This window comes from Amblyomma maculatum, chromosome 9 (genome assembly GCF_055883805.1).
Source record: "Amblyomma maculatum isolate TAMU_Amacu chromosome 9, ASM5588380v1, whole genome shotgun sequence".
In the NCBI taxonomy this organism is placed as follows: Eukaryota; Metazoa; Arthropoda; class Arachnida; order Ixodida; family Ixodidae; genus Amblyomma; species Amblyomma maculatum.
The window spans coordinates 9,910,802-9,924,575 of NC_139352.1; the positions used below are offsets into that span (position 1 = coordinate 9,910,802).

General features: G+C 42.3%; 1 long non-coding RNA gene across 1 annotated transcript; it reads left to right on the plus strand.

Moving 5' to 3' along the window:
* Nucleotides 1-303: 303 nt before the first annotated feature.
* LOC146178235 (uncharacterized) lies at nt 304-6,311 on the plus strand. Its single transcript, XR_014700575.1, has 3 exons — nt 304-885; nt 1,346-4,581; nt 5,630-6,311. It is a non-coding gene; the product is annotated as an uncharacterized LOC146178235 (long non-coding RNA).
* The last annotated feature ends 7,463 nt before the right edge of the window (nt 6,312-13,774 follow it).

Below are 13,774 nucleotides of genomic sequence, written 5' to 3' on the forward strand. Positions count from 1 at the left end.
CCTCTTCATGAAAAGCCTGAATACGAAATGGACTAACAGAACCCGAAAGCTCAGATTTAAATACCTAGAGTTTGGAGACGCACCGCAGCAAAACAGCAGTATTGAAAAGCAGGTAAAGGAGGCAGAAAGGAAAATGTGGGAGGAAAGAATGCACGGAAAATCAGCATTGGGTATGTATAGAACTCGAAAACAGGATATAAAGAAAGAAAGTTTATTCGACAACTCACGAGGGAGCTCATTGCTGTTTGAGGCTAGGACAGGGGCCCTCAGAACAAAAACGTACAGGAAAAAAATTCAGGAAGTAGATATATTATGCGCGGCGTGCGGAACTGAGGTGGACTTCGTCCTGCCCTTCCCGCGGGAAAAGCGGCAGATCTGGAGAGAGCGCTGGGATTTGCTGGGGAAGATGGACGAATGGGTGAGGAACGCGTTTTGATAACAAAAGAGAGGTTAGAGGATTGGTGGAAAAAGTCAAGAGAATAAAGAGAAGGAAAAAAAAATGGGAGGGGGGCAGATATGGGCGAATTAGAAGCTAAAAATAGGAAAGAGATAAATATATTGCTTTTAATTTTTTGGCTAGGCAGCGCAAGCTGCCGTCCGATACAAAGGGCAGAGCCACTATCATCTATCCACCCATCATCCATCCAAATCAAGTCGAAATCGCGGCCGCGCCGAAAGCCATTCGTGCGAAACCGCGTGTAAGCGGCGATCGCGGCAAATTCTTCACGTGCATGGAGCATTTTCCTTCCTCTATGGCTCATGTTTGTTTCCCTTATTCTAGCATAGTTTTCTTGTGGTCGCCGTGTTCTTGCTGCTGTGTTGCATTGCGGCTTCATAAGAATTCAGCTGAAATGACGGAGGCCTGCACAGAGGATAACATCAGTGGTGGGTGATTTCTAGCCTACGTTGTTGAGCTGTTCCATGTGCCAGTAGTTATGCATGTGTTACCCATGCCCTTCGTGATAGTTTGGTAAAGTGCTACATTCATTGTATCATGAAGAGAGTGAAGTGTTCGCTAAGCGAAGTGTCGATCCGGCAACGACGCCGAAGAATAGCAGAGGCTGTTAACGGCGACTAGAAAACTGTTCGGCAGATGTCAGTCCTGATAATGGTCGTGACAGCAGATCATAAAGAGAGTGAAGTGTTCGCTAAGCGAAGTGTCGATCTGGCAACGACGAAGAATAGCAGAGGCTGTTAACGACGAACTAGAAAACTGTTCGGCAGATGTCAGTCCTGATAATGGTCGTGACAGCTGTCCATGTCTGTGTTCATAGAGCAGCGTAAAAATTTTGTAGAGATGTGCCCGCCAAGATGCTTAGCTTAGCAATTCGACTTTCTTTTTCAGGGATGCAGCTTCACTTGTGACAACATCATGATTTGGAAGAGACCCTCATCGTGACTAGCTGGAGGCTACCAGGGCACAAGCATTTTTAGACATGCTAAATTGTTCAGTCAAATGCTGACAATGCTTGTTTGTAGTTTTCCAGTGCAATGGCGCATGTCCAAAGAAGGATTAAACTAGTCGTAATGACTACTGTTCATAATACGTCTGCTTGTTTCTGAATACCGAACTAGGTTGTACTCCTACTTTGTATATTTGTGTCAAGTTTCTGCACAAAATAGTGCTACACTGTGCTATAGTGTTTGCGTAAATAGTTTACTGAAGTGTTTCATATTTGTAAATGCAAGTTGAGGGGTGGTGGGTGCATTTTCATGCTATGCTATTGTGCCCAGTAACTGTTCAAAACATTACCTCTGGTTCTTGTTCCTGAGTAGCCTGTGTGTTGTTTTGTAGCTTTGTTGCAAGTTACTTTATAAAGTCATTAAATAAAATAAGTCTTGTCTGTGAAATGCCCATGTGGCACATTTTTCAATCTATGCCAATGTGCCTGTGTAAATGTTCAGTATGTTATATATCTGCTTCCTTTTTCTGAATAGGCAGTACTGCTATTTTATATTTTGTTGCAAGTTTCTGCAATTAATAATTTACTAAAGTGTCATGTTTGTAAAACTCAAGTTGAGGGACATGCACATTTTAAAGCTATGCTGATGTGCTTAGTAACTGTTGACCTTATTTGTGCTTCCTGTCCTTGAGTAGCCAAATCGGCTGTGTGCTATGTATGATTGTTGCAAGTTTCTGCATAAAACGATTGTCTTGAAGTAAATGTCTTACATTTGTGAAACTAGCTGCTGTATGTCAAGCTAATGAGTATACTGGAATCAAGCTTGCTGTTAGGCTAATTGAATAAATTCTTGACAAATAAAATAGCACTAAAAAACAAATTATGGTTATTTGTAATGCACATGCATATATATAAATCATTCTAATTGCCAGAATAACCACTTTCAGTGCCATTTTCAGGTCAAAGCAGCTTATAGCATCTAAATGAGCACTGGTACAGAGCTGATTAATATTACATTTAAGGTCTCATTCAGAGCGAGCGGCTTGAAAAGTGGGGAAAAGTTGTGTTGTCCAGTGCAGCCTTTTAGGTACTCGTACTCCTCTGCACCGCACTGCCGTGTGGCAACGAGTAATGTTCAGTTGCTCATTCTTGCGACATTAAGCTACCATAACCATTGTAGTACGACGATACCATTGCACATGGTTTAGCCTTTCACAAGACAAATTTATTGAACAGCAAGCATCGATAGCTAGTCGCCATCAATGCGGTGGAATATTTCAGTAGCTTGGAATGCTGCCTGAAAGTTTCTGAAACATTACAATAGCTTTGCAGCAATATTGCACTAACATTGTCATGGGAATGTTGCATGTGTGCAAATAAAAAGTTGTACCAATATTAAGAAAATGTTGCAGCCATGTTGCATTAATATAGTCTTCAGAAGTGGCTTAAACATTGACTAAAGGTTGTTGTAACATTGGTGCAATGTTGCTTCAATGTTGTCTTATGTATGTTGCATCAACGTGGCAAAAAGAGGACACTAGCCACGTTAAGGTAATGTTGAAAGCAAACATTGCGGCCACATTGAGGCAACAAAGTGTGCTACTAGGAACTTCTCTCTGGCGCCATTTATTCAGGTGCATTATTTTGTACGGTGTCTGGGTCACCATTCATGATAAAAATGTTATTGTTCATTACCATATTTCTAAGTGCAGTAACTACAGCTGCCAATCAAAGGCATGGAGCTTTTGTTAAAAACTTTGTATTTGAAGTAAAATTCATTGTGGTCTGATAATCAAACCTATCTGGGATGGTTCCGAGAGGTTAGCAATGCTTCTTTCCCTGTTCATGTTTTATAGATGTTCTGCCTCAAGAAAAAGGATTGGGTTATCTGGTTTCAAAGTCCTTTTTGTATTGTCCTCCTTCTTTATGCAGGAAGCATATAATGATTGATTCCCGTGGTATTGGGATTTTTCTTTTACTAATGCTGTTTTTCCCTGTTTCCATTTGCAGGCTGTTATTGACAAGCCATGGAATGCGCAAGGGCAGAGGAAGAAACCTTCAGCATTACTGTTTGCCAAACTTAATTAATTTAATGACTGCATAATCACAACCTGGGAAATTGTCTGTGATCTGATCGCAGTACTTTTGTCCATGTACACATTGATGTAGAAACTAAACACATTGATGGAATGGCTTCAATGCTTTGAATTTAAATACAAAAATGACAGAATTGCCTGCCTAAATTTTTTTGGTAATGAACTTAATTTTGCACCAGGCCAATTTCTTCATAAAGGTTGACTACAGATGGTCTTTCATGCACCTTGAAATTGTTAAAAAGGGTAAGGAGAGCTTTGGAAAATTATGGGATGTTTGATGTTTGTGGATAGGGACATTTGTTTCGTTAAATTTTATTAGCTTAAGGACTCCTTTTGTAGCATTACATAAAGGATAGGACAGCATGTAATTGATTATGGTTTTTTAATATACCAATGATTGTTGCTAACGTTGATGGGAAGATGATGGGAGCAATGACATGAGAGAGGCTGTTCCACTTGGTTGCTGTTCGAGGAAGAAATGGTCCAGAAAAAATAGTCACTAGTAAGTGGCCAAAATATCTGCACAGGTCATGGAGTGCACTGCGATTTAATGTGGGGATGTATACGAAAGAGGACTTAGTGAATTGCGACTTTGTGAAGCAAGTGTTCAGGTTAAAAAGCAGTTCAGATTGAAGTTTTAATGTTGAAATGCTGGCATTAAAATTGTGCATCACAATTTTGTAAAGCTTAGAGTGCATCTGCGTCATAAATTTGATGTGAGTGCAACATTGGAAGTGCATAGCAAAGCATATACTGTATTTTTGCGATTCTAAGCACCCTCCCTGCTCCTCCCTCCTCCAATTTGCATGCGAATCTAAGCACTTCCTTTTTTTTTTTGCAGGGAAGAGCTCATAGACATGGTTGTCAGCACAGTTCTTCACTCGCTTGTCGAGCTGGAACCGTCGGAGTCCTGAGGTGTTGCGGCGTCTATGGCACAATCTCCGCCTTCTTGTGTTGCTGCGTTCTGGTACTCTAAGACAGCTGGCGGCACAGAACTCCAGAAGCCGGCCGAAAGTGACCCCCGAACTTCATCAGCCTGTTGTCACATGGGCCTGGAATCAGTGGCCATTCTGCAGAGATCAGTCCGTATCGCAGACATTGCATTCCTGCATTGCTTTGTTTGGTGTCAGCAATTTGGCAGCCATAATGAATATCGCAATGGGTTTGAAGTGGGCTGCCATAGCTTGAACTTCAGACAAACTGTAATCATGTTTGCCAGGTAGGTTTGTCAAGTTTGTTAGCCGTACAAAGTGTTATTTCTCGTGGCCGTCTCGTCAAGATAGAAGACACACACGAAAACAGGAGGGGGCAGGTGGTACTTTAGATTTCTTTAATCTAAGTAGCCACTTCACTTTCTGCATTGCGATTGTGAAAAAAAAAGGGAGTGCTTAGAATCGAGTAAATATGGTAATATATACAGGGACTGTCCCAAACGTTCCCAGATATATATATATATATATATATATTGTAGTGAACTACACGAGGATATACGAAGACGAGGATTAAGTAGGTGATAATATCACGAAGACGAGGATAAGGACGACGAAGTGCCGCTGCGCTGCTCGTGCTCACTTGTGGAGACTGAGACTGGCTGTGTTCTTGTGTGGTTCGCCGTGAAACTTCGACAGGGCTATTATCCCTGTTAAAGCACAGTAAAAAACCCCTTTCAATATATATATATATTATACCTATATCATTTATTCGATGCCAGTTGACAGCCTTTCAGAACTTTTCAGGGTACTCTTCTCCTGCTTCGATGTGCTGTTGCCAACACTTCACCCAATCATTGAAGTATTCAGTGGGAACCTCCTTCATTGAGGTCGTCGTAGCTGCCTTTACTGCCTCCAATGTCCCATGCCAAGTTCCTTTCAGGGTTCTTTTGATCCCTGGGAACAAAAGAAGCCCGCTGGTGCTAGATCAGGGCTGTATGGTGACTGCGGTAGCGTTGCCACATTCATTTTGATTAGACCTTCAGAGACAGTGAGTGCAGTGCCACGTGCTTCGAACCCTGTTCCGCAACCGTTTGAGCACTTCACTGTAAAACACCTTGTTGACTGTTTGTCTCTGTGGGAGTATTTCACTGTCACGCATACCTTTCCATGATTGCTCATTCTTCCTTTCTTTTTTCAGGCGAGGAGACTCCATGGTGTACAACTCGCATCTATGACGTTCTTATCCGGAATCATACTCAAAGATCCATGGTCTAGTCCCTGTGTTCACTGCGTCCAAAAATTCTGGGTCCGTTTCGTAGCATGAATGCAACTCCTGGCACTACACGAGTCCTATGAGGTTGATTCCTATCTGACCCTCCCCAATTCAAATGATTAACCCTTTTAGCAGCTCTTTCCAACTTTGTGATAGCATATGTCTTCACTGCATCACACACCCATTGATAAATCAGAGATAAGCCATACCTCTCAAAGCCACACCCATCATTTTCTGATTGCAATGCCGAAGCTGAATTTTCTACAGAATGAAGCCTTTAGTGCTATCACATTAAAATCATAGATGATGCCCACATTTTGTTCAGAGTGGAGTGCATGAGACTGTGTCCTGTTACATGAAAGTCACATTCAGGTCTTTTAGACAAGAACGATGGTTTTTGTGAGAGAATGCTTGCATGCCATTGTACATGAAGTTTCACTTCTTTCACCACTCTCATGGTCTAAAGAGAGCGCTGCTAATGGCGAATTCGAGTGGGAGAGCAGGTGCACTCGAGAGCACTTCGAAAGTGCTCTCAGACAAGCGGGCGCCCTCCAGTGGGAGAGCAGGAGTAGAATCACTGGCTTCCAATGGTAGAGGAGGAGGGGTGTTCCTCCACTGAGAGCACCAGAGTGCACTTCCGGCTGCTCCCTCATCTAAAGCGAGAGAAGGGGTAGTCACATGGCATAAAGCATCATATCTGCGCCATCTTTTTTTTTTTCTCTCTCTCGAGTCGGCGACGATCAAAATGGCGGCTGCAAAGCGTCGGCACTCGGCGAGCAGAACGCATTGCTCAGGTGCTGTATGCATGTTTGAGAGTCGCTGCTGGCGTAGACAGGGCCAAAGGAGGCAGATCGACGTGCTGTGAGAACAAAGGCATACAAAACAAGCGGCAGGCGGAGAATGCTGGTGAGAGAAGTGCAGTCACATGGTCGTGGCGCTGTGCTCTCGACACCCAGAGAGCCTTCCCGCGGGAGGACAGTTATACCTTCGCTCGGTGTGCTTCTGTACTGCTCTGTACTGCTCAGCGCCTCTGCTCTCGTCCCCCCAACCGAATGCGCCATAAGCATCATCTCACTGCACTCACATGTTATCATAATGTCAAGTTTTTTTTTGCTGAAGGTGCGAGGCTCTAACAATCAAGTGGAATCTTTATGGAATCTTCTGTGACGGCAATTTGTAGTCGGGGAGCCTTTACTCATTAGCACCCACCCAGGCACAGCTAGTCTGCTATAAAATAAGTATGTGCAGCTTCTACAGAACTCTTGTAGTTGAAGTTTTTGATCAATTCTTTCTTGGCCTACCAGGATGAATATTCCTTAATCTACAAAGTTACTGTGGAAGCTGTGTACCCTTCATTAATTGCATTATTAGAGGTGTGCTTGGGTCAAAATTTTGAGCCAGAACCTGACCCCACACTGAAAGGCCATGAGGGAGACCTGTTATGTTTGCTGTAAAAGGAACAGTGCAGAATCAGGATGAGTTTATTAGAGGTCTCGAAATCTTGAGTTGCAACGTTTAAGATGACAAATTTGAGGAATATATAGAGACACTGCACATACGTAAAATTATTTTTCTATCTTATGCAAGAACTAGTTATGCATTTATATACACTTGAGGCATTTATGGTGCTTCTGGATCATGCGTCCAGCAGTGCTGAAGTTGCTTTTGCTGCTCCAGCTTGTGGCTGGAATGAATATGTTCTTAGCAAAAGGAGTAAGTTTTTGGTACACTGCTTCCTTGCTCGTCGTATAGCTAGCTTGCTCAAACTCTGAGCAACGGGTAGATACTTTGACCAAGTACTCATCGAGCTCGTCTCGCTCACCAAGTATCTTTACTGTGCTGGCTAGATGCTGCCACTGCATTGCTTGCACTGAGAAATAAGGAAACATAAAAACCGCGGATATTTTGACTGGGTGCTATTACCTGCTCCTCTGAGGCGGGAGCAAGCCACCACAGAGAAGTGCGTGAGAGGCGACAGCATGGCGTGGATCTCACAGTAGATACCTAAGCATCTGCACTGGTGTGATCAAAGTGGGAGCTGTGAAAGTCAGAACTCAGTAGCCCACAAGCGGCCCTTCTGCTCGGTGGCTGGTGGCTAGCGAAAATTCGTTCTCAGCAAAGGCGCAGGGTTGAAAGACTGATTGACATAGGGAGAAAATTTGGATGCTCGCTTTGGGAGGACGCAGGAAAACACTTAATGCTGTGCATTCTAATTGCCTAATGCACCATGGCCATATTCATGCTTTTGCTGAAGTTCATGTACTCAGGATCAGTGTGTCCGGCCCTTGCCAATGTGCTGGAGAAAGATACGCCCTGGCCCAGCCTGAGGCAGAGTGCTTTGTGGCTTCGGTGCATTATGATCTTATGTTTTGCACTACGCTACGTTCATTATTTCTTATTTCTGAGTACTGTATATTGCATTCATTGCGCACTTTTTTGCATTTTCTTGTTTATTTTATTCTTACACTTGATGTTTTCTCAAGTAAGCTTCCCTGCAAAAGCAGTGCCTTTGACATTTTTTGTCCAATATGCTTGGGTTCTTTTGGGCATTTAGTGGCTTACCTATTGATGGCCAAAACCATTTTTCTGTGAATTTTGTTCTTGGTACTGATGAGCATAGATGTAGAAGCAGTGCGAAAAGCAACATGCTAACCTGTGATGATCAAGCCTGATCATATGCTGTGTCTATCCTAAAGATGAAAGGCTCACTCCATCCCAAAAATTTTGCATATGGCAATAGTTAAGACCAACGCCTCCAAATTTAGAACTGGAATATGTTCCAAACAAAGACATGATTTCAATAGCTGCCACGCCACATTCTAAAAGACATGGCATGCAACTTTTTATAACTGCCTCAAGTGCATGATCAATCCTGCAACACTAGTGTACTCGAGTTGTTTTTCGTATTCCTTCTGCCTGTACACTCGTGAAAAGTAGCCGATTTTTTTCATTATGCCCTCAAACCTGTTCTTGTTCACTCTGTCAACACTGTGTGTTGCTCTGGACATGTAGCTTGTACCCTAGCATCTTACAATCTCCTTTAGACTTGTTACATTAGCTGCAAATACTTTGAAAAACAAGACAAAGAAGTTTGCTTTATTTGTTTTCTTGGGCTTTTTTTTTTAACTGCTTTTTAACTAAAACTGATGCATTCATTCCCATTTTGATAGTATGTACCTTTAACTACTTTCAAGAATCTTGTTTCACTCTGAATATGTAACAGAACTGCTTTTCCAGTGTACTTGTAGTGTTGTATCGCTCAGCATAACTAGCTGCCGCTTAGTCTTCGAACCTGCTTGGGCAGACTTAACTAGGTCTCTGTTATGAAGCCAGTAATTGTGCAGAAGCATGGGACATGAACAATTTGCTGCTGAAGCAAAGTATCGACTTTGGAGCTTGCCGACAAATCACTATCAATTTCTTTACTCGATTGATGCACATCTAAGACCAAATCTCCCTCTGAAACTTCCTCGCGAACTAGAAACTCTGTACCACCTACTTTGCCTGAACTGTGCATATACAAATACCTTGCGATACTGTTTTGGCCAAATGAGCAGTTCGCATTGTGACAACTGTGGTTCGGCTGAAACTATGCAACATATCCTGCTTGAGTACCCTGCATACGCTGACGAGCGACTGTACTACAAACATAGCATGAAAAAGCTCTCCCCAGTGCCCTTAACAATCAACATGTTTTAGGTCCCTTAGCCTGCCCTAGGCAATAGAGACTCGCAATGAACTTTTTATTTACGTATTTGAAAGAAATTGGACCTTTAGACAAACTCTAAGTTCATCTTGAATGCTACCCTCAGGCATATTTTACGCTGTGAACTCTATAAGCACAGTTATCGGACTAAGCATTTCATCATTTCATTTTATAACATTACTCTGCGATGCACCTTACAACGCATTTAATGGCCACATTTTATCTCCCCCTATTTCTTTTAAGCTCCTCACCATTCTTTTTCAATCTTTCACTCTCCGATTCCCCTTCCTACATAGAGTAGCATGTCAGCAAAATTTAAACGCCGGCTAAAATCTCTTTTTTTCATTAAAGGGTCTCTCTCACATGAAACCGTGGACTACCCTCTATTGTCTATAATCATGATCATTCTGTAAGCTTAACTCATCTGCATACAGGACTGGATATCAAAAATTTTCACTGCTGACCAGAATTCTCAGAGTTGATTGTATTGTACTTCACTCCGTACAGGCTGCCACAACTGTCCCCTTTGAGATTACCTTTGATATATGTCCTTTCTTACTCCTAGCATGAATAAACACTGTGGAGTGTAGTTTTTCTAATTTTATTTCAAGTACTCTGTCTTTCTAATACAGGCATGATGACTGCAGACTGCAAGCACGGTACACTTCCTGGGCAAGATTCCTCGGATGAAAAATGGCCAGAAACTGCTGCCAGCTTACACCAGGATGAACTCGTAGGAAAGAAGTTGCACGAATGTAACCATTGCTACAGGAAGTTCACACACAGAAGCAACATGATGCGACACCTACGAACTCATACGGGTGAACGTCCATTCTCTTGTGAGCAGTGTGGAAGCAGCTTTCGGCACAAGACCACCCTAGTGGAGCATCTTCGCACTCACACGGGCGAACGTCCATTTCGGTGTGACTACTGTGGCAGTGCATTTGTTCGGTATAATTCCCTAGTCGGCCACATTCGAACTCACACGGGTGAACGTCCGTATTGTTGCAAATACTGCAGCCACACCTTTGCAAGGAAGGGACACCTAAGCAGGCACATCCGTTCTACTCACACGGGTGACAGGCCATTTCAATGCCAGCTGTGTCCCATGAACTTTGCGACAATTACATACCTCAAGACACATGAGAAATCCCACAAAAGAGAAAACCCATTCCAGTGTGACTTGTGCCCGAGGAAGTTTAGATATAAGGGTGGTTTGAAATTCCACAAACAGGAGAATCATTAAAGGAAGAGTAGCTTTCTGTGCCATTCTAAGCAACATATTAGTACTTGCATTGCTCTTTGCAACCATCTAACGACAATATCTACGTTTGTGTCTGTAGTTAGTCACATTGGCAAGCTACTGTCCGCAGACAGTGTGCAATTAAGCTTGGGTGAACCGGTTGGTCAAGTATTACTTGGAAAGTTCAGAGATAAGGACAATGTAGTGAAAAACATAGGCAAAGCGCCAACTGTATCCCTCATATTCTTTGTCTTTGTGCTGTGAAAATAATTTTTGTATGCAGTAGCAAACATTGCTGATAAAAACATCTTGTTCTCCTGCGTTTCACCAGCGTGGAAAAGTTTCCTTTATAATGAGCACAGGCCTGTTGACCTTTTAAAGTTGCTTAATTGAAACAAATATTGTAAACTGCATAGCCAGCTTCATTTAATTTTTATGGAAAACCTTGTGGCAGCCTGCTTCCACCAAGAGCTTGGTAAATAAAAGGGGTCCACTATTCTATCAATGAAGCTCACTTCATTTGCTAAACACACAAAAATCTGCTTCTTAGAGATATTTATATATTTGGTTTCTAAAAATATTACTTGGGGTATTTAGTGAGGAAAGGTGCTTCCTCAAGATGATGACTTGTTATAGTTTGGAGGCTCTTGTTGAAAATGTGAAAAATGGAATATCTGCTCTGGTATAATACATTATGCACTACCATTTCTTCAAAAACCGTCACTGTGCTATATGTAGATTATACAAATGTCATATCTTGTAGAGTATTGTGTCCACACTATTTACATTCTTTCAATGCAGTCACATAAAGGCGCTTTGGAGTGAAAAGCTGGCATCAGCGGTGCCATACACCTGCCAGATTGCAGGTGGTAAGAATCACCTGTGGCCAGCTAAGGTTAGTACACGTCACAGTCAGCTGCAACCTGCCACAATTGGCAAGTGACAAAGTCAAACGAGGGCGATCCCTTTTCTTGAGCATAGAAGTGCTGCCAGGTTTGCAGCCACCAAGATAATCTTGAAATTTTATGACTCATCGTGGGGAACAAATTTGTTGACATGGCTGCTGATGAATCTTCTACCTTGCAATAAGAAATCCTACTGAGTATTTCAGAGCTTTTGTCATTTCATGACGGCTTAATTCGTCTTAGTATTTTATTTCATTTTCCTCTGTGACGTAATTTTTATATTTTGGCTCTTATAGCGCAACTTGTTTTTGTGATTTATGTTCTGGTATATGCCTATACATGCCCTATGCCTATTATTTTGCGAAAAAATTACATACCCTTCATTATTGTCAGATCAGATGGTGAAGAGGAAAATTCCTTTACGTCACCACCTTCGATACTTTTCTTTTTGCAGCAGACTTCCTATCACGCAGCTTCCGTAGCACTTGATTTAACTCGCGTATATGCAGCAGCAGTCTTGAACGACAGAACTGCTCCAGTAGAGCACTATAGCAGGATTCTGAACAGAAGATTTGCACAGGAAGCCTGCTGCCAAGCATCTCACCAAGTGCTTGTGTCACAACACGCAGATGCGCTAAAACACCAATATTCTCGCTGTGTTTTCCACACTCGGTGTCCTCTCTGTGCCGTTGTCTGAAAGGTCAATGACGACATCCTTGGGTTGGTCAAACTGTAAATTTTGCTGAACACACATTTCATCGAGCATGATTACACAAGCCCGGTCCTTCAAAAGCCATTCTGAAGTTGCGTCTCGGAGTACATCGATAACTTTTGTAATAATTCCAGGTGTCATTGGCACCTCAGACAGCCTACTGCGAGGGGACCTTGAGGATTGCAAAGCCAGCACTTTTGAAAGGTGCCGCTGGGCTATGAAGGAAAGTGCTTTAATCAAATTCTTTCATAACCTGTGCCCACCTCCTCCCCTTCCTTTTGTGACTTTGGAGCAGAACCTGACCGTCCAAGAGCTGGTAGAACTCGAGAGTCAGGTATGACCTTAATGCTTCCAAGGTGTCCCTCTTGTTAATATTCTTTGGAAGACTCGCAATGTCAACAAATCATTGCGGTACCTGACTGTGTCGGACCGCACCTTCGACACGACCCGCGCTGTGGATGTTGTAAACATCTTTCGCTTTTTACTGCGGCGAACAGGTGTATCTGGAAAAAGAAACAATTTGCGCTCAGTTACAAGTGGAGGAAGTGCGAAATAGAACTGCGCAAATTGCCACTCACTATTTGATACTCAAGTGTGGCATTTTGAAATTTAATTTTCAACTGTATCACGTATCATACATCTGTCATATTGTAGAACACAGAGGTCATACAGTCAAAATTTTAGACATCCGAGCACCTTTATAACGAACCACCTAGCACCTCCACAATTCTTTGTCATACACTTCATTGTAAAGGTTGCAAAATACACTGAGTCCCGTGTGGCTAGGTCATATGAAATTGTTACACTGACCATTCTTGTGCACATATTGTCTATTTTGGTCGCTATATTTTCGAGGAGGCCAGTGGGGAAACATGACATCCGATAACAGCACACACACCGGACAAAAGATACAAAACAAACATGAGCGCCCTTGCTGTTTTTGTACTGTGTATATGCAGTTATTCGTTGTCGGTAAAGTGAGGATGAAAGTGGACTTAAGCTCAATCTGCTAACCACCAACTTAAAGAGCAGGTAGGCATCCCTGCAAGATAAAAAGAACACAATTCAAACAGCTGTCTCAAAAAAAAAATTTATTTTATGTGTATGATACGATAATGCATGCCAAACCCAGCCCGAGGAACAAAACTGACGTTAAACCTTTGACTTTTGGAAAACTGCACTTGCATCTATGATGTGTATTCCAAGTTATTGCTAATGCTCAAGTGCAGCAATTCAAGCAAGAACAATTAACAAATGTAAAATCCCCTAGAAGTTAAGCATAGTGCAGTAGAGAATATTTGATGATTTTAGGTCTCAGCAAAATGAGATAACAATCAGCGGAACTGAAAATTGCTCTTCGTAGTATATTGTGAAAGACCCAGCAAATAACGATTCTTGCGGGTGAACAGCAGACTGCCTTTTTTAAGTTGTGCATTTAAGATCAACAAGTTGCTTTTGAGTTTTACAGTGCGACTGTTGAGTATAACAAGTTTACAAACAGAAA